General features: G+C 37.3%; 1 protein-coding gene across 1 annotated transcript in view; it reads left to right on the plus strand.

Moving 5' to 3' along the window:
• LOC114049453 (disrupted in schizophrenia 1 protein-like) overlaps window positions 1–22,123 on the plus strand; it is a 508,708-nt gene that overhangs the window by 464,712 nt on the left and 21,873 nt on the right. The gene's annotated exons all lie outside the window — the stretch shown is intronic.

The following is a 22,123-nucleotide window of genomic DNA, read 5'->3' on the forward strand; positions in this document are numbered from 1 at the left end:
GAGAGAGAGAGAGAGAGAGAGAGAGAGAGAGAGAGAGAGAGAGAGAGAGAGAGAGAGAGAGAAGATTAACCCTTTACAGGCATGATTTGTACATCTTTATGCCTATACATTTGAGGATTTACACAGATATGATAAGAGTCTCTTGTGAGATGTTTAACATTTATTCTGAAATACAATCTAAACAGGTTGTTAAAGATATTTAGTGCAGATGGTCATTTATCTGAGTTAAGTGTTTTCTCAACAATATGAAGGACTAGGGGGGAAAATCACATAAGCATCCATAGTTGAATGCACTTAATGTGCTGGACAGATCACGTTATTTTTTAATAATATGCTTCTAAAAATTATACCACACAGCAATTATAAAAAAAAGAACAAACAAACTCAAGACTGGATTTTTTTTCCATGTTGATGTTTAAAAAATTACCTTTATGCAACAGGGAAGCATATGGTTGGAGGTAATTACATCTGGTTTACTTCAAACTACAATAAAGGCCAGGAGACTTAAAAATGGAACAGAAAATCCTAAGCCTCAAGTGAAATCTTTGTATTTGTGTGTGTATATGTGTGTGTGTGTGTGTGTGTGTGTGTATGTGTGTTATCTGATATATTGAAAAAGGTACTCATAGTGCTAATATCCATGTGTGTGAATGTAGTTGAAAGCTCTCATGGGTAACTAGCCAACCATTTCCTATTATGTTAAGTTTTCTACACACTCAACAGCTGCTTTATCATATGACTAAATAAAATAAGATTTGGGATGTGAGTCATTATAAGGGTGAGTGTAAGGCCAGTTTGATATTACAGAACATGATCATCCCTTTATTCTCACCTATTCTAAGGAATGGAAAGGTCTGGCTAGAACAAGCATCCACAGTGATAAAATCACAAATCTTTGAGATATTAGAGAAACCTTCCTTATAATAGAACCAGGAATAAATATCTGTTGATTTTGTGTGATTAGGATTAAAATTAGCAAAGCAATATTTTGTAGTCAGACTGGGAGGCCTTACCTCATGTGCTTCATCTGTCTCTTCAGAGCTGGTGTTCCACAGATATTTTCTTTTTCTGTGTTAAAGTTATTTGAATCTTCTTGAACCATTTTCATCTAGGTATAATACCCAAATTATTTAATTTCTGCTACTCAGAGGTTGTTAACCTTTTTTTCTTTGGTATCATAGATTGCTTTGGCAGTGCAGTGAAGCCTACGAACCCCTTCCCAGAATAATATTTTTAAATAATTGAAGAAAATGCCAAATATCATCCAGATTTTACTGAAAATAAAGGAGTATTTTTCCCTCATCCAAATTTGTAGACTCATGAAATTTCTGTTAATCCCTGTGATATAGCATGTGAATATTCCTTGTTTCAGTAAGTTCTTGAATATTTATGTGATCCTTTGGGCATGCAAACTTTTCACAGATGAAGCTATCAGTTATAGCAGCCAATCAATCCACAGGCTTGCCTGCTTTGTGTCCTGCCCTGAAGAAGCTCACGTTCTATTCTATCACTTCTTATCAAAATGGTCATTTAACACAAATAATCAATCCAAACATTTCCTATTCAGGAGAAGAATCATAAATCTATAATGTTCTTATTGTAGACATGCACATTGGAAACACTAACATTTACTGAATATTACCTCCTTCTTAAAACAATTATTTTTAGCACAATAAATTGCATTTTATCCTTCTCTTTTGAATATAGGCTGTAGTTTTAAAATTTTAAATACTGATATTTACCAAAGTGGTAAGAACATGGCCTTCTTTAGGAAAAATCCTAGGCAAGAGCATAGTTCTTGTTACAAGAACTCTGACTAGATGATAAACCTCTTGTTACATTGATAATATGATGAGGTACCATGTGATTCACCACAGTCTATGTGGTTTAGGCACTTGTTCAGGCTGGCAATGGACTGTGTATGTGTACATGTTGGTCTGAGGATAAACTTTTACAGATAAATGTTTTTTGAAAAGGATTCTAATGGGAAAAGGCTGTCCAACAAAGGAAATCCCATTTTCTATTTAAATCACTCTGTCTGACTTTTGGCAGGCAAGAGAGAAATTTGACATCAGCTTTAATTCAGCACAGCTGAAAAATCTCTGGCTGAATGTCCAAGTCCACAGGTTTTGATCATGAGCTGAGTTAGGCAAATTATATTTGAAAGATTGCCTAGCTGATTTGGCGCTACTGAATTGCACTGGTGTGGAGATCTAGTATGGAAATGTCACAGTGGAGAGAACACCGGACTTGAAGTCAGGGGACCTGAGTTCTAATCCTCTGTTTCCTACTTACTACTTTTATGGCCTTGAAGAAGTCAGTTCATTTGTCTGGGTCTCAGTTTGCTCATTCATAAAATGAGGCAGCTAGGTGGCATGGTAGAGTGCTGGACCTGGTGTCAGGAAGACCTGAGTTCAAATCCTGCCTCAGACCCTGATTAGCTGTGTGATCCTGGGCAAGTCATACAAACAACAAGTTCTGCCTGCCTCATTTTCCTCATCTGTGAAATGGGTATAGTAATAACATCTACCTCCTAAGGTTGTTGTGAGGATCAAATGAGATCATAAAATACACAATGCCTGACACATGGCAGGTGCTTAATTAATGCTTGTTCCATCTCAAGATCTCTTCAACTCTAAACTCGGGAAACATAAAACTATCAACGAAATTTTGTAAATATACCTATTTTGCAAGCCAACCAAAAGAAAGGTATATCATTGGAAGTACTGTTAAGGAAAGTATGTATGTGTGTATGTATGTATGTATATAGGCATCTACCTTCAAAATGCATATATATGTACGTATATGTATATATACACATGCATACCCATTATTCCTTTCTACACAAAAGTTAGCATGTTGTCATCATTGTCTTTTCTGCTTTGTTCTTGAGGGGATTCCAATTCTTATTTTTGAAAGATACCATGAAATGGGAAAGAATCTATTGAAAGAACATGAAAAGAAAGAAAGGAAAGCAACATAAAATTAAGGCTAAATGTATGAATTCTGAATGAGGCATGCCTGAAGATAAATATAGTGTTTATAATACTTAAAAAATGTAACAACCCCATGAAGGAAGATATGCTATAATCAATATAATTTTGGAACATTTGCTCCCCCCCCCCCACCTTCCATGCCCACATGTGGACCTCTAGAAAGCTACCCTACCTCCAAGCCCCTCTTTGGGTCAGTACCTACTCAAAACTGTAGTTTAGAAATCCTCACCAATGTCATTCTTTTACTAAGCCATAGAAAGACATAAAAGACACATTAGTCCATAGCAAAAGAAATTCAATCAAACAATGTTATCACAAGGAAAGAGCCCCATACCCACAGGGTGCTGCTGTTCAGTCCTTCAGTTGTGTTCAGTTCTTTGTGATCCTGTGGACCATAGAGTGCCAGGCCTTTCTGTCCTCCACAGTCTCCTGAAGTCTGTCCAAACTCATATTTGTTGCTTCCATGACACTGTCTTTCCATCTCATCCTCTGCTGTCTCCTTTTCCTTTTGTTTTCAGCCTTTCCCAGCATCAAAATCTTTTCTAATGAGTCCTATCTTTTCATTATGTGGCCAAAATATTTAAGCTTTAGCTTTAGTATCTGTCCTTCCAATGAGTGGCCTGAATTATTTCTTTAAGTATTGACTGATTTGATCTCCTTGCTGTCCAAGGGACTCTCAGAAGTCTTCTCCAGCATCATAATTCAAAAGCATCGATTTTGCAGTGCCCAGCTTTCCTTATAGTCCAGCTCTCACAGCCATACATTGCTACTTGGAAAAAAAAAACAAACATAGCCTTAACTATATGGACCTTTGCATGCAAGATGATGTCCCTGCTTTTTAGTATGCTGTCTAGATTTTTCCATAACTTTCCTCCCAAGGAGTGAGTGTCTTAATTTCATGGCTGCAGTCACTGTCTACAGTGATCTTTGAGCCCAAGAATATAAAATCAGACACTTTCTGTATTATCCCACAAATTGCCACACATCAGTGGTGGAGCAGTTATCCATAGACAGAGAAAAATTGCTACCAGGTGTCATATATAGAGTGGTATCCATATGGGAGCCCATGTGACCAGGGAAGACATTCAAAGGGCACCTGAACATAGGGAGCATTTCGAGGTAACATACCTGAAAAAGCAAGCACAAAAGGTCGTGTGTGGCCAAGGAAAATGTGTGACCCAGAAAACTCCTACTTCTGATGCCACAAAGTTGCTGGCGTCCTCTCTGTCATTCCTCACCTGGCACCATGTCTCTGCTCCCTCATTGGCATGCATAGGTGGCTAGATGTCACATAATGGCAGCTCGGCATCCTTGCTGGTCTCTAACTAAGGTGTTCACCCAACTTTTCTCTGTTGCCACATGCTGGTGCTCAGCTTCCTCACACCATCATCTATGGTTCTCTGTGATTTACTGTTGAGGGATATAGCTACTGGTGAAGATGTTCCTTAAAAGGGAGAGGTTTAAACTCTTCTAGTCCTCCTCATCTCAGGGTATAGCCTGCAGGGGTGGGGAACCTTGGGCCTGGAGGCCACATATGGCCTTCTAGGTCCCTGGGTGCAGCTTTGTGACTGAGTCCAAGTTTTACAGAACAAATCCTTTTATTAAGAGAATTTGTTCTGTGAAGTTTGGATTCAGTCAAAGGGCTGCACTTGAGGACCTAGAGGGTCACATGTGGCCTTGGGGCCACAGGTTCGCCACCCCTGACCTAGGGGTTATGGCATTAATTGCCAGTCAGGCACCGAGTAATTCCAGCAGAAGCCCTCAGAAAAGGTTTTTTTGAAAAGTTCGTTTTTCTGCTTTTCTCCCACTACCACCTGAAATCTGTGGCCCTAGCTATCAGTCTCACTTGGACATAAAACTTATTTTTAGCTCCTATCAAGTCTCAGATTGTCATTCTGAAACTTCTGAAATCATTTTGGGGACTCTACCTAATAAAACAACAAAGGAATTAGGTAGGACGAAGGTTACGTGCCCTCATCTGACACCATAAAAACTCTCAGTAACCCCACAAATCAATATAGCCTAAAACAAAAGGGGACAGGGAAGCTGATGGGACCATTAGCCACTTTCTTTGATCTTTTGTTCAAAATTTTTGCCTTTATTTTGCTTACTTGACAGCAACAAAATTGCTAGGGTTTGTTTAACTTTCTTGTCAGCACAAGCCTCATTGGTTTCTCTATAATGTTAGTCTTTTTTAAAATAATATTTTGTTATTCACTCAATTACATGTAAAAGTAATTTTAACATTCTTTTTTAAAATATTGAGTTCCAACTTCTTTCCCTCCTTCCCTTTCCTCTCTCTTCTCTGAGACAGTAAAAGATCTGATATAAGTCATACGTGTGCAGTCATGGAAAACAAATTTCCATATTTCTCATTTTGTGGAAGAAAACTTGAAAAAAGAGAGAGAGACAGAGAGAGAGACAGAGACAGAGAGACAGAGAGACAGAGAGACAGAGAGACAAAGAGACAGAGACAGAGACAGATAGGGAGACAGAGAGAGACAGAGAGAGAAAGTGAAAAATAGTATGCCTCAGTCTATATTTAGACCTAGTAGTGGTATTACTGGGTCAAAGGGAATACACACAGATTTATAGATTTATAGTATAGTTCCAAATTGCTCTCCAAATGGTTGGATTAGTTTATCTATCAACAATGTGTTAGTATCCCAGTTTTAACATGTCCCCTCCAACATTTATCATTTTACTTTTCTGTATTATTAGCCAATCTGATGGGCATGTGGTGATACTTTAGATTTGTTTTAATTTGCTGTAATGTTAGTCTTGAAAAAAAAACCCAAAAATAATTTATGCTTTCACATTCAATTCTTATCATGATGCCCCCATTGAATTTCATTCATATTCACAAATGAATGAGACTAGCAATCTTTTTTATTCACCTTCAAGAGCCCCAGAAATAGGAAATGAATGACTATAGGAAAATGAACAAGATATTTTAAAAGACCCCACTCCATAGAGTATAAGAGTGTTAGATGATTTAGAATCGGAAGTCCTTCTGTCCTTTTTAAGGAATTGGTTCCTGTATCTTTGGGTGAAGATCTAATATCAGAGGTGTCAAATACTTGTCCTGAAACACTCCAAGGGTGGCCTAAACCAGATCAAAATGTAATTGGGAAATGTTTAGCAAAACAAGTGTACAAAAAAAATAGAAAACACAGTAAGACAGATTCAGATTCAGTATTTGAACCCAGATTACTCTGATTCCAGCTCCCTCAGTCTCTCCATTATGCCATATTGCATCTCTTTTTTTAAAGGATTAATATTTCTTTTTTTTCTTTTATTTAGTATTTTATTTATTTTTCCATAGTTGCACGTAAAAACAATTTTTGACATTTGTTTTTTAAAGCTTTGAGTTCCAAAATCTCTCCCTTCCTCCCTCCTTCTCCCCATTAAGAAGGCAAGCAATTCGATATATGTTACGCATGAGTAGTCATGCAAAACATTTGTATAATAGTCATGTAAAAGAAAACATAGACAAAAAAACCAACCCCCTAAAACCTCAGGAAAATAAGAAAAGTAAAAAAGTATGCCTCAATCTGTATTCAGATACAATTAGTTCTTTTTCTGGGGATGGATAACATTTTTCATCATAAGTCCTTCAGAGTCATCTTGGATTATTGTATGTGGAGAATAGCCAAGCCATTCACAGCTGATCATCTTACAATATTGCTATTACTTTGACCACAGTACATTTCACTTTGCTTCAGCTCATGTAATTCTTTCCAGGTTTTTCTGAGAGCATCCTGTTCATCATTTCTTATACACAATAGTATGCCATCATAATCACATACCACAATTTGTTCAGCCATTCCCCAATTGATGGGCATCCCCTTGATTTCCAATTCTTTGCATCCAGAAAAGAGCTGCTATAGATAGTTTTGTACGCATAAGTCCTTTTCCTTTTTTTTAATCTTTTTTTGGGATACAGACCTAGTAGTGGTATTGCTAGATCAAAGGGTATGCATGGTTTTATAGCCTTTTGGGCATGGTTCCAAATTATTCTACAGAATGGTTGAATCAGTTCACAACTCCACCAATAGCGCATTAATGTCTCATTTTTCCCACATCCCCTCCACCATTTGTCATTTTCCTTTTCTTTTCTATTAGCAATCTAATAGGTATGAGGTAGTACTTCAGAATTGTTTTAATTTGCATTTCTCCAATCAATAGTGAGTTAGAGCATTTTTATATGGCTATAGATAGCTTTGATGACTTCATCTGACAACTGTTCATATCTTTTGATCATTTATCATTTGTGAAATGGCTCGTAATTTTACAAATTTGACTCAGTTCTCTATATGTTTGAGAAATGAGGTCTTTATCAGAGAAACTTGCTTCAAAATTTTTTTCACAGTTACTATTACTAACTGTATTTCCCTCCCTCCTACTGCCCTAACTGTTTATTCTATTCTCTCTATCCTTTCACTCTGTACCTCCTTAAAAGTGTTTTGTTTCTGACTATCCCCTCCCTCAATATGCCCTCCCTTCTATTACCCACACCCCCTTCTCTTATCCCCTTTCCTTCCTACTTTCTGGTGCTTTCTTACCCTTCTAGAATAAGGTTGATTTCTATACCCAATTGAGTGTGTATGTTATTCCCAATTTGAGTTAATTCTAATGAAATTAAAGTTCCTTCACTCCCCCTCATCTCCCTCCTCTCCCTTTCCACTGTAAAAGCTTTTTCTTGACTCTTTTATATAAGATAATTTACCCCATTCTACCTCTCCCTTTCTATTTCTCCCAGCACATTCCTCTCTCACACTTTAATTTTATTTTGTAGATATTATTCCTTCATATTCAACTCACCTGTGACCTCTGTCTATATATAGTCCTTCTAACTGCACTAATGATGAGAAAGTTCCTATCAGTTACAAATATCATCTTCCCATGTAGGAATGTAAACAGTTTGACTTTATTAAGTCCCTTATTATTTTCCTTTCCTGTTTACCTTTTTATGTTCTCTTGAGTCTTGTATTTCAAAGTCAAATTTTCTATTCAGCTCTGGTCTTTTCATCAAGAATGCTTGAAAGTCTTCTATTTCATTGAATGTCCATTTTCTCTCCTGAAGGAATATAATCAGAGTTGCTGGGTAGAGGATTCTTAATTGTAATCCTAGCTCCTTTGCCCTCTGGAATATCATATTCCAAGTCCTCTGATCCTTTAACATAGAAGCTGCTAAATCTCGTGTTATCCTGACTGGGGTTCCATGATACTTGAATGATTTCTTTCTGACTGCTTGAAATATTTTTTCCTTGACCTGGGAGTTCTGGAATTTAGCTATAATATTCTAGGAGTTTTCATTTTGGGATCTCTTTTAGGAGGTGATTGGTGGATTCTTTCAATTTTTATTTTACCCTCTGATTCTAGCATATCAGGGCAGTTTTTCTTGATAATTCCTTGAAAGATGATGTCTAGGTTCTTTTTTTGATAATGGCTTTCAGGTAGTCCAATAATTTTAAAATTATTTCTCCTGAGTCTGTTTTCCAGGTCAGTTGTTTTTCCAACTGATCTTTTCCAACATGTTTTCTATTTTTCTTTCATTCTTTTGACTTTATTTTATTGTTTCTTGATTTCTCATAAAGTCAGTAGCTTCCATTTGCTCAATTCTAATTTTTAAACAATTATTTTCTTCAGTGAGCTTTTGTAACTCCTTTTCTATTTGGCCAATTCTATTTTTAAGGAGTTGTTGGTTTTGTTTTTTTTTTTCAGTGAATTTTTGTACTTCTTTTTGCATTTGGCCAATTCTACTTTTTAAGGTATTTTTTTCTTCACTGGCTTTTTGTACCTCTTTCACCATTTGGCCTAGTCTCTTTTTTAATGTATTACTTTCTTTTTTTTCTTTTTTTTTTTGTTTTTGTTTGTTTGTTTGTTTATTTATTTATTTTTGGTGAGGCAATCAGGGTTAAATGACTTGCCCAAGGTCACACAGCAAGTACGTGTCAAGTGTTTGGTCTGAGGCCGGATTTGAACTCAGGTCTTCCTGACTTGAGGGCTGGTGCTCTATCCAATGTGCCACCTAGCTGCCCCAAGGTATTATTTTCTTCACTGTTTTTTTTGCATCCCCTTTATCAAGCTGTTGACTCTTTTTTTCATGATTTTCTTGTATGACTCTCATTTCTCTTCCCAGTTTTTCCTTTACTTCTCTTGCTTGTTTCTCAAAATCCTTTTTGAGCTCTTCTATGGCCTGAGGCCAATTCATATTTTTCTTGGAGGCTTTGGTTGTAGGAGCTTTGACTTTGTTATTTTCTTCTGAGTATATGTTTTAATCTTCCTTGTCACCATAGTAATTGTCTATGGTCAGAATTATTTTCAGTTATTTGCTCATTTTCCCAGCCTGTTACTTGACTTTTAACTCTTTGTTAAGGTAAGGCTCTACTTCCAGGGTGGAGGGGGCACTGTCCCAAGCTTCAGGGGTGTTTTCAGAGATAGTTCTAGGGACCTGTAAGTTTTCAGTTCTTCCAAGGTGGTGTGACCTAAGAAGAGTTGTTTGCTACTCTCCTGGCCTCTACTCTGGTCTGTGCATGACCACAAGCACTCTTTTCTGCTCTGGAACTGTGAAAAGGGTCCCCGCTCTACTGTGGATATAAGCTCTGCTATGCTAGTGCTCCTCCTCACATTGGGGCTGTCACCCAGGACTGTGACCGGGATCCAAGTAAAGGGAAAGCAACAGAATCCTGCCCCTAGTTCTAGCAAAGAGACCCCTATAATCTCCTTCTGACCATTTGTTTGATCCCGTTACTGCCTGTGGGCTGAGAGCTCCAGAAGCAGCAGCAGCTGCTGCTGATTCAGTGGTTCCCAAGGCCTGCTCTTCGTTTGCTGGGGCTGTGGCTGTGCTGGTGCAGCCTGTAGAGACTATGCTCCACTCTCACCCAGGTGTGACAGGCCTTTCCTTCCTTGTCTTTGGCATCTGTGGGCTGAGAGGTCTGGAAACCACCACTGATGCCACTGATTCAGTCACCCTAAGGCCCGTTCCTGGTTTGCTGGGGCCTGGTCTGCACTGGCACAGCCTGAGCTAGAGTGTGCTCCTCTCCTGGTACAACAGATATTTCCTGCTGACCTTCCAAGTTGTCTTGGGCTGGAAAATTGTTTCATTCTGTCTTTTTGTGTGTTCTGCCAATCTAGAATTTGTTTAGAGTCATTACATAAAGGTATTTGGAGGGGCTTGGGGGAGAACTCAGGTGAGTCCCTGCCTTTTCTCTGCCATCTTAGCTGTACCTTCCATATTGCAACTTTTAAGTAGATAAGGAGCATTCAGGCCTTGGAAAGATTAAATTCAGAGAAGTAAAGAGTCCAGAAAACCAGGGTTTTAGGAGACCTGGGTTTAGCAGATAGAGTCAGAATTTTAGATAGCTGTTAATAGAATGAAGACTGAGTTTCAAGAGCTAGAGATCTGGCTGCTGCCTAAGCCCTAGCTTAGGATGAGCTGCTTTTAGAAAACAGTGCCCGTTCCAGCTATTAAGGCTTCAAAGCATCTAAAATGTTTATGTCTTACACTTCAGTTTGTAGTGTCTATGACAATCTTAGAGATTCTGGATCTGATATATTAGCCTAGAGACTTTTAGCAGCTTAGTCTCCGTTTCCTTATCTGTGAAATGGGAATAATAATACTTGTGGTACCTGTATCACAGAGTGATTGTGAGACTCAAATGTAATATATGTAAAAATATATAAAGTGCTTTGCATATTTGCATATACAGTCTATGTAAAGCCCTTTGAAAACTTTGTGTTTTCATGTAAATGTCAGGTACTATTATTATTATTATTATTATTGCTTTAAAAGATTAGTGCTTTAATTTGAGATCAATGAGTTTGACTTTTATTTGTAGAAATATTCTAAAATGGTCATTTATTTATTTTTAACCTTCCCTTGTTTGCATAGAAAAAAGATTGAGATTTGTTAGAACCCTGCCCCTCCTACCACCACTTCCACCTCTAAGCTTGAATAATCTTCTCTTATTGTCCCCTAAATCCAAGAAAGAGTTAGTTTCTCCTTTCATCTTTTCTATAGTATCCTTCACTCTTTATTTGTTTCTTGAACACTCAAACTATAGCTGGTTTCCTCAATACTTTCAGAATTAATTGAACTCCAAAGGGACAATAATCTCTTCTCTCCCTTTCAGAACACTTGGCCTTTTTAAGTTATTCATTCTTGTTTAACTTTTTAAAGTTCTTTTACCATGAAATATACCTTTTAAAGATAGTTCTATCCTAGTTTTCTGAATTGGAATGCTTAAAAATAATCAATGCTGGTAAAAAAAATTTTTTTTTCTCCTGAACAATCATGTTAAACTTTTTTGAATAAATAATTATTGTATATAAGCCATTTTCCTTTACCCTGCCATATGTTATATTCCAAGTTTTTTCTTTCATTTCTTGTAGTTGATCGTAGCTTGTGGCAATGCTAACTGGTGTTCTTTGGCATGTGGTATAGCTCTAGCTCCTTGCAGTACATTTTCCTCTGACCTAGGAGCTTAGAAGCTTGGCAATCATGTTTCTAATTGTGTTACATTGGAGTTCTGCTATGGTGATGACTATAGATTTTATCAATCTAAACTCTGACTTTGGGTTCCCATATTCCTTGGAAATCTTCTTTTACAGTTTCTTAAAATGTGGTATTCAAGATTTTTGTGATCTTTCAGAACCACCATGTCTTTTTCCAAGAAGAGGTCACGCCAGGCCTAACTTATTTTCTTTTCTCACAGTGTTACTAAACAGGTAGGTCAAAATTTTCTTTGAGACTTAGGTCAGAGTAGTATGGATACAGTACATCTTTCCATCTGATCCAGAATAGTAGCATAAGAGACTTTGTCAAGCATAATATATGTTGGTATTCCATTGACGTATTAGTCTAGTGACTCTGTCAGAGAAAATGAAATTTCAGTATTTAAAATAAATGTATGAGAACCCCTTCCTTACTGAATTATCTAAGAATATTTGCCCAGTTACTTTTCCTCTTATTACTCCAAACTGGAAAGAAAAGAATACCAGGAATAAGACAACGAAATATCATTTAGTTTGAATTTAGAGTTATTTAATGTCACTCTAACTGCAAAAATAATTTGTTCTTCTTCTTCATTCCAAAAAGCCTTTTATAAGCATTGCTAGAGTAATACCTTCCAGGACTTCCAGCAAGATGATCCATTCTACCTAAAAAATCCACTTTTGTATCGGTATGTCAAGCTTTTGGTTGTTCCAAGTATTCGAGTAGAATGGAAACTCTTTGAGATCAGAGACTTTTTGCAACTTCAGTGCCTACCACAGTGCCTGGCCACTTCAATCTTCCCACCTCTGGAAGAGGTCTAACTGAATAAATAAATGTAAAGGTATATTGAGTGCTTACCTAACATGGTCACAAATTGGGTAAAACAATGGGCTAAAGAGACAACAACAACAAAATCTATGGAGGACAAGAGTGAAGAGGGAGATTGGAAGATTCTCTGGTGATCTGGGAGAAGGATCACTGGATCATAGATTTGGAGTTGGAAGGGACCTTATTAACCATCAATTTCAACCCTTCATTTTGCAAATGAGGAAACTGAGTCCCAGAGAAGTTATATAGGACAAGGTCAAGTACTGTGCTCCATGATGTTAACTATGGATATATCATGAGACTATAAACCAGGCCCAAACTCCTCTCTGCTTTCATAAAGGAAGAAATTGCCTTGGTGGAAGACTTGGGGCTCACCTTGCCTCAGAAAGAGGAACAAGAAGATAATTACTGGATTAAATACAAAACCTCTTCCATTTTTATACCTGTAGTACTAATGGCTATGTTTCTTGGGGATATTATGCTAGTCATCTTTTCTCTTGGCAACAAGCAAAAAGCGTTATTGTCCATACGTGTTTGTATTGAGGGGAGAATCTTTGTGATGGTTATTAGATTCCTATCACAAGTGCACAGACTTGCCCAGTCCTGGCTTCCTGTTGTACCAAGGGACTGCTATGAAGTTCTGAGAATAGCTTTAAAGTTTAAACCTTTTCTAGGGTAGATTTGGGGATGTGTCCTTGGACACCAAAAGGTATTATAACATTGGGCTTAAGTAAACCCTTAAACCTGAGGTTGGTGCCCTAACTGGGTCTCCAGATCCAGGTTGTTTTAGGGTTGGAGCCACTTTGAGGGATTCAGAGATAGGAGGAAAAGGTTAGAACCCCAGAAAGCCTTTCCTGTAGAAGCTGGGATTTTAGCAGGGACTTTAAGGAAGCCAGAACAGCTAGGTGGCTCAGTGGATAAAATGCTGGGCTTGGAGTCAGGAAGACTTAAGTTCAAATCTGGCTTCAGATGCTTACTAGCTGTGTGACCCTGGGCAAATCACTTAACCTTGTTTGCCTCAGTTTCTCATCTAAAAAATGAGCTGGAGAAGGAAATAGCAAACTGCTCCATTATCTTTGCCCAGAAAACTCCAAATGTGATCACAAAGAGTCAGACACAACTGAAAAAAATGACTAAACAACAAAACTTCAGGAAGCCAGGGGGAAGAGTTGAGGAGAGACAGGATTTTCCACATGGGAGACAGGAGTTGGAGTATCTTGCTAGAGGAACCTCAAGGAGGCCAATATCATTGGATCTTTAGAGTTCATTAGGAGTTGTAAAGTATATGAAGACTAGAAAGGGTCTGTGGGGGTAGGGCGGGTAGGAGTTATGAATGACTTTGAATGCCTAACAGAGAGTTTTATATTTAATCCTAGAGATGAGGATCTGATAAAATTCAATTTAGCTTGTATATTTACTACTCCTCAATCTATTTCTTGCCTTTTAATTATATTGGTATTTTGTTTTTGCTACCCAAAACTTTTTCTGTTTTCTGTTTTATTATTATATAATCAAACTTACAATTTTGTCTCTAGTAATTTCCTCTCATTTCTTTGATTAAAATTCCCTCCTTTCTAGTCAGGAGAAATATATTATTATTATTAGTTTTTATTAATGAGCTTAGTTCATTTACCTTTACCTTTACAATTGCTAGGTTTGTCTTTTATTCAATCATTTCCTTGTAGGGGAAAATACACTTCCTTAGTCTTATTATTTCTGTTACTAACCCAAACATAAGAAAAGTATTCCATATAATATATTTCTGGCATTTTGATAATTATTTAGATTTCTTTAATATGGACTTTGCCTTTATCAAAGAAATTTTGCAGATCATCTTCCCACCTCCTTCCTCTCCTGACCTTTCTTCCCTCAGAGTTCTCACATTTTTATCAACTTGTAGGAACAAAGTGAAAGTTGCAAAGAGGCAAATTTAGGCTTGATGAAAGGTAAACTCCTTAATAATTAGAGGTAGTTCAAAGTGGAATGTAATTCCTCCCATTAGTGGTTATCAATCAAAGGCTGGGTGGTTACTTGTCAGGTAAACTGTAGAAGGGTTTTGTGTTTAGTTATGGGTCAGATCAAATGGTCTTTGAAGTCCCTGGTAACTCTCAATTTGAGCAAGATGAGTTGTTTAATAGCACCTTTTCCCCAAGGGTGGTTATGAGGATCCAATGAGATAATTGTAAAGTGCTTAGCACAGTGTTTGGCACATAGTAAGTGCTATATAAATGTTAGCTATTGTTATTATTATTAATATTATTATTTTTCTTTCTGGCTAAGAGGCTTAACTATTAGAAAATTTACTTTAAGCATATATGACACTCTGCACAGTTTTCAGTCTAATTGATTTTCAAAGTCCATAGTTGAATAGATAGAACATTGACTTTGTAGTCAGAAGACATGAGTTCTAATCCTGCCTTTGATGCTTCTTGCCTTTGTGACCTTGGGCAAGTCACTTAACCTCCCTGGGCCTCAGTTTCCTCATCTGTATCATGGCAGCATGCTAGACTGAATTGTCTCTAAGATTTCTCCAATCTCCAAAACTATGATCTGATCCTATGGTGTGTCCCCTGCATTAAAACATCATATGAAGTTTTGTTAGGTAGGTAATTCTTGGTTCAAGTTATATGCATCTTAATTTTGCATCAGTGGCACTTAAATTTCTCCAATCAGACCTGTCTTGCTTAAAAAGTCTGCTATAGTCACTTTTTGGTAAATAGTATTTGATTCTTTCCAATTACATGTAAAGATACTTTTCAACATTCATTTTTTATAAGAATTTTGAGTTTCAAATTTTTTTTCTCCCTCGCTCCCTCCCAACCCCCTCACCAAGACTGCAAGCAATCTGATATAGGTTATACATGTACAATCAAGTAAACATATTTCCACATTAGTTGTGTTGTAAAAGAAGAAACAGAACAAAAGGGAAAAGCCACAAAACAAAAAAAAAAAAACAGCAAAAAAAAGGTAAAAATAGTGTGCTTAGATTTGTATTCAGACTCCATATTTCTTTCTCTGGATACACATAGCATTTTCCATCATGAGTCTTTTGGAATTATTTTGGATCATTGTATTGCTGAGAAGAACTAAGTCTATCACAGTTAATCATCCCACAATGTTGCTGTTACTGTGTATAATGGTCTTCTGGTTCTGCTCAGCATCAGTTCATGTAAGTCTTTTCTTATAGCACTATAGCATTTCATTGCATTTATATACCACAACTTGTTCAGCCATTCTCCAACTGATGGGCATTCCTTCAGTTTCTAATTCCTTGCTACTACAAAAAAGATCTGCCATAAATATTTCCATACACGTAGCTCCTTTTCCTTTTTTTTTCTTTATGATCTCTTTGGGATACATACCTAATTGTAGTATTGCTGGACCAACGATATGCACAGTTTGATTGCCCTTTGGGCATAGTTCCAAATTGCTCTCCAGAATGGTTGAATCAATTCACAACTCCACCAACAGTCCATTAGTGTTTCCATTTTCCTATACTCCCTCCAATCTTTATCATTTTCCTTTTCTGTCATATTAGTTAATCTGATAGATGTGATTAAAACAACCTCATAGTTGTTTTAATTTGCATTTCTCTAATCAATAGTGATTTAGAGCATTTTTTATATGACCATAAATAGCTTTAATTTTTTTCATCTAAAAACTACCTGTTCATGTCCTTTGATCATTTATCAATTGAGGAATGACTTGTATTCTTATAAATTTGATTCACTTCTCTTTATATTTGAGAAATGAGGCCTTTATTAGAGACACTGGCAGTAAAAATTCTGTCCCATCTTTCTGCTTTTCCTTCTAATTTTGGTTTCATAGTCTGCTATAATCTTGTTTAGTGATCCTTGTTAAATAATTTTTATCTCTTGGAAATTTGAATTATTTTACCTTTGTCATTACAATCTGGTATTCTTTTGTATTGGGGATCATGTGAATTCTGTTTGTATATCAAAGATTCACTAATTCTGGGAAGTTCTCTGATGACTGCCTTCATTTAATATCATGTCCAGATTCTTGTTTTTCTAAATTTTCTGTGATGTCAATAATTCTGAGATTTGTCTTGACTTGTCTTCTTGTCTATCGCTGGATCTTATCTAGTTTCTTGGATAATTCAATAATTTTTTCATGTCTCCATTTCCTTAATTTGTTCTTTGTTGCCTATAAAGTTGTACTAAGTTGATTATTGATTATCCTTATAGCATTTTTTTCAGGTTTTCTATTCTATTCCCCATATTGGACATGTTTGTTACTGTTTCCCCTCCATCTTTTTTTTTCCTCTTAGCTTTTTTAATTCGACTTTCTTATGCATTTTTTTTTACTTTCTTGAAGTTTTCTTTTCTCTAAGTTGGTGTTGTGATTTTCTTACCAGTGCTAATTATTTATTAATTTATTAAAATATTTAATTTGTCAATAGAGCAACAAGTGTTTCTTAAGTGTTTGCTAAGTACCAGAACTAGGACTATAAATATGAAGAATGATACAATCCTTACTCTCAAGGAACTTACATTAGAATGGAGGAGACAACAAGCACATATATATGCAAAATATATTTAGAGAGAAAAATAGACATAAATACAAAGTAGTTTGATATTTGGGAGGGAAAGTCCTAGCAATGGCAAGAATCAGGAAAGACTTCATGTAGAAGGTGGTACTTGAGCTACATTGTGTGTGGTTGTATGGTTTGTCCTTTATTTTCGAAGAGGACCATAACATCGGGGAGATGATAACATGACTTGCAATTGGCTTTGATTTGATTCAGAGAGGGCTGTACAAAGTCACTAGCCTTACTCCAGAGCCATCTGGGTCCAGTGCCCAGATAACAATCAGGATGATTGGAGATGGTCCAGGATGCAACCTGAGCTACATTACGTCTTAAAGAAAGAGAGATTTCGTGAGGTAGGAAGTGCAGTCCATGAACAAGGAAAATTCAGTGCAAGGGCACAGAGATAGGAGTTGGAATGCCATGTTTGTGGAAGAGATTGACTTGGTTTGTCTGGATCACAAAATGTGAGTAATGTACACTGAGACTGGAAAGATAGTCTGGAGCCAGGATATGAAGGACTTTAAAAGTCAAAAAATGTAGTTTGTCATACTTTATCCATTTGAGAATATCTCTTACGGTAACCTTGCACTATTTCTTTTACTATCTGTGTTACTTCTGGAACTATAGTTAATTCAGTTGTTCTCTGCCTTTAAAAATTGTATTGTCATTCTACTAATTTTAATGAGTCAATTTTTATTTTCTTGTTAGGATTTTTAGACACTGTTCTGTACTATGATATAATTCTTTTTAAGGGGTATATGAAGAATCCAGGTCCCTTTGAACATTTCATTCTTTCATCTTCTTGACTAGAAAATACAGGCTATTTTTCTGAAGCTTAGTGGGAAAATGAAAAAGAAATAGTTATATGTGTGTGTGTATACATATATGTAGCTTTTACCCATCAAAGCAAACTACTCTCAAGAGCCAATGTATTTGTTTCTTTTGGTATGTGAACTAGGAGGGGAAAGTAAATACAAGTTTAAGCTTATGGCTCTATGTAAATTTTTTTTTTCCGTCTCAGATAAGTAGTGTCTTGGAAAACTGGCATTTGGAACTGGTTTGGAGCTTTCATGAAGTAACTCTAATTTTGAAGAATTTCTTTGGAACAACAAATATGGATGGTTTAGCATTTCTTGTTTATTTGTTTGGTCTAGGTTTCTACAACTTGTTCACTTTGAAATCCTGCCATTCTCTTGGGAGCTCATTAGAGTCATAGTGTCTAATGACTTTGGCGAGGTGGCTCAGTGGAGAGAGCATTGGGCCTAGAGTCAGAAACATCTGAGTTGAAATCCAGCTTTAGACACTTACTAGCTGTGTAAACCTGGGTAAATCACTGAACCTCAGCTTTAGTTTCTTCAACTTTAAAATGGAGAAAATAATAATGGCACCTACCTCATAGAGTTGTTGGGAGGATCAAAAGAAATAATATTTGTAAAATGCTTGACACATAAGAAGCTCTGTATGACTGTATGTCCCCTGACCCTTCCTCTTCCATTCTTTCAAAATATTTAGCTATATAACAGATGGATTGAAAAACCATCTTAGCGATTTGATTACCAATTTGTTCACAGTCACGGGGCTTTAGTAACCAAATCACTCAGATATTTTCTATTGATGCTATTGCTAATCTGACCAACATTCCCTCAAAGAGAACATTCACCTGCATAAGAACTAAGTAATATTATCTTTATAAAAATGAGTTTGGGTATTGGATGGTATTGAATGCATTTTGTTGTTCCTGCTGAGTTTCTTTCTAGCTTCTGGTGAAAAGATTATTCTTGACCTTGGAGATACCTGAAAAGTTATCAGACACATTGGAAGAAATAATTTGGCATGTTGAAGCTACAGGTTTGATGTTACATCAAGGCATAATTATAAATTTGTGATTAAAAAAAAACCTTTTTTTAATCATGTGCCTTGGCCAATGGAAACAAAGCACATGGCTTGGCCCTTAGAACTGCTTATGCTCCCTCAATCTAATATTGTGCACTAGACACTGTGCTAAACACCGAGGATGCACAAAAAGACAAAATCATTCCCTGTCCCTAAGAATCTTACATACATTAATATAAGATGGGGAGGGGGGAGATTAGGGAGAGAGAACATGTACAAAAGTAAGTATGTACAAAGTAAGTACAAGGCAATTTCAATGGGAGGTCCTGGACACTGGGGGTGAGGGGAGACAACAGGAAATGCCTTATGAAGGAGATGGTTTTTAAGCAGAATTTTAAAGGAATCTAGGGTTTCCAAGAGGTGGATTTAAAGAATGAACACATACCAGACAGTGGGGACAGCCAGTAAAAAGACACACAGGGGCAGCTAGATGGTGAAGTGGATAGAGCATCAGTCCTGGAGTTGGGAGGACCTGAGTTCAAATCTGGCCTCAGACATTTGACACTTACTAGCTGTGTAATCCTGGGCAAGTCACATAACCCCCATTGCTTTGCAAAAAAAAAAAAAAGACACAGAAACAGAGATGGAATGTCATGTATGATTAGCAGCAAAACTATATAGGCAGAATGATTATCTCTCCTTAGATGGTTCCCAAATCTAGTCCTAATCTCTATTTTGAACTCAAGTACCACCTTACCAACTTCTTGTTAGACATCTTTGCTGAAATGTCGAAGTGGCATCTCAAACTCAACGTGTCCAAAATAGAACTCGTTAACTTCCTCTCTTAAGTTTCCCTATTTCTGTCAAGGTCATCACCATCCTTCTTGCCACCCAGATTTGCAATTTCTGATTTATTCTTTACTCTTCCTTCTGTCCATCCTCGCTCCTTTGATTAAAGATCTTTAGTGACTCTTTGTTCCCATTAGGATAAAATGCAGGATCTTCAGCGGAACTTTTTAAGCCTTCATAGTCCGACTCCTACTTAACTTTCCAGTGCCCTTTTATTCTCCCTCAGCCCAATTGTACAATTAGTTGTCATGACTTTTCAATTCCACTTAATCATTAGCATTTAAACTCCACTCTATTTGCTGCTCCATCTAGCTGCCTACTTCTAGGACCATTTTTTGCATCTGTCTTCTTCTTCTACTCAGGTGGCCACTACCCTAATTCAGGCTCTGTCACTGTTCTCTCAATCTCCTCGGCTCCTAGGTTCTACTCCTTCACCCAATGACAGGCATACACAGAAATGTCCACATTCTTTTGATTTCACAAGTGTTCCACTTCCATAATCAAGAATCCTGAGATTTATCTAGCCATAGTCTGCCATCATTCCACCTCTCCTTGTGCTTCCCTTCTTCCAAATTAATTCTATGTCCCCACTTGGAACTCTAGTCCTTCTGCCACACCTCAATACTCTTCCAGGCTATCATCCCTAGCTTCATTTTCCTTCCTTCCAAATCTTATCCCTATGGTCAATCACTTCATTGTTACACTGTCCTCTACTCTCAAATGCCTCTTCCCTTTGTCCCATGATCATTTTTTCCTTGACAAATCATAGTTCAAACTTGGATTCCTCCAACCATCCATGTCTTCTGATGTTACTCATGTGCTGCAGCAGAAGTTATACAACTATGCTAACTTGGTTCACTAGTAATTTATGTTACTGAATTTCGGCTGAGTCCTCACTTCAACACAAGGCAATGCTTCTACTCCTCTCTAGTTAATTTTCTATTGCTAGTCTATCAGAGGCTTTTCCAAACTTTCTTCTCCCCTCAAGCCTTTGTACATCCCTCCCTCCCCCTACCTTTCAACAGAAGATCTTATCTCATACTTTACTAAGAAAATACAGGCTATTCATCACAAGTTCTCTATATAACCAACACATTGGTGTCATCCCCAACTCTTTCCTTCTTTACTTCAACCTTTGATGAGGATTCTCCTCACCAAGGCCAATCATCCTGCATGTACCCTTCACCTATCCTCTGAACCTTCCCTAAATTCCCATCTCTCTATAACTATTGGCTCTTTGCCTAGTCCCTACTCTCATCCTTAAAAAAAATCCTCATCGTACTCTACTATCCATTCAAGCTATTATTCCATATCTCTCCTCCCTTTTGTAGCCAGATTCCTAGAAAAATTGGTGTACTCTCATTGTCTCAATTGACTCTCTTCTCCTTTAGTTCTCAATCCCTTGTGAACTTTATTCCAGCCTCAACCCTGAACTGAAATTATTTCTGATTACCAATGATCTTTGAAATGCCAAATATGATGTTATTTTCTCAATCTTAATTTTTTGACCTCTGTGAGCATTTGACTGCTAACTCCCCTCTGGTCCTATATATTTTCTTCTCCACGTTTGTGATACTGTTCTCTCTTACTCCTCCTATTACCTATCAGACTTCTCCTCAATCTCCTTTTCTGGCTGATTGTTCCCTCTTACTGTCCCTAACTATGAATATGCTTCAAGGTTCTCTTCAAGGTCCTTTTCTCTTTTTTCTCTATACTTCCTCTTGGCTACCTCATCAGCTCCCATGGGTCTAATCATCATCTCTTTGCAGATGATTCCTAGACCTATAGACCCAGCCTTAAACTGCCTCTTGAGCTCCAGTCCTACAATATCAGCTGGACCTTTTGAACTGCATGCCCTAAAGATAGCTCAAACTCAACATATCCAAAGAAAAACTGTATTTCCTAGGGGCAGCTAGGTGACATAGTGGATAGAGCACCAGCCCTGAAGTCAGGAGGACCTGAGTTCAAATCTGGCCTCAGACCTAACACTTGACACGTACTAGCTGTGTGACCTTGGGCAAGTCACTTAACCCCAATTGCCTCACTAAAAAACAAAACAAACCTGTATTTTCCCTAAAACTTATCCTTCTTCCAAATGTCCTTATTTCTCACATGGCTACTACTCCTGTTAGTCATGCATTTGCACAGTCTTGAAGTCATCCTTAACTTTTCACTCTTATTCTTGCCCCACACATCTAATCAGTTGGCATCTTGTTGAATCTACTTCCACAATATCTACTGTAAGTCACTTCCCAGTCTTCCTTCCCACAGCCACCACTCTGGTTCAGGCCCTCATTACCTCTCTGCTGGAGCCACATCTGTATTAGCTTTCTAATTAGTCTCCCTGCCTCATCTTTCACCCACTGCTCCTTTCAATCCATTCTTCAAGGAGTTTCTTAAAGCATAGGTCTGATCATGCCATTAGATGGAAAAGGAGGAACAAATGTACAAAAAGCATCTGCATTTCTGTGTGCCACAGCCAACAGTCCACACACCAATTACTAAGAGAAATGTCCTTTATGAAAATGATTATGTCAATTATTTGGACATCCCCTTATCAAGACA

Source organism: Vombatus ursinus, unplaced genomic scaffold (genome assembly GCF_900497805.2).
Source record: "Vombatus ursinus unplaced genomic scaffold, bare-nosed wombat genome assembly UNPS02014798.1, whole genome shotgun sequence".
NCBI lineage: Eukaryota > Metazoa > Chordata > Mammalia > Diprotodontia > Vombatidae > Vombatus > Vombatus ursinus.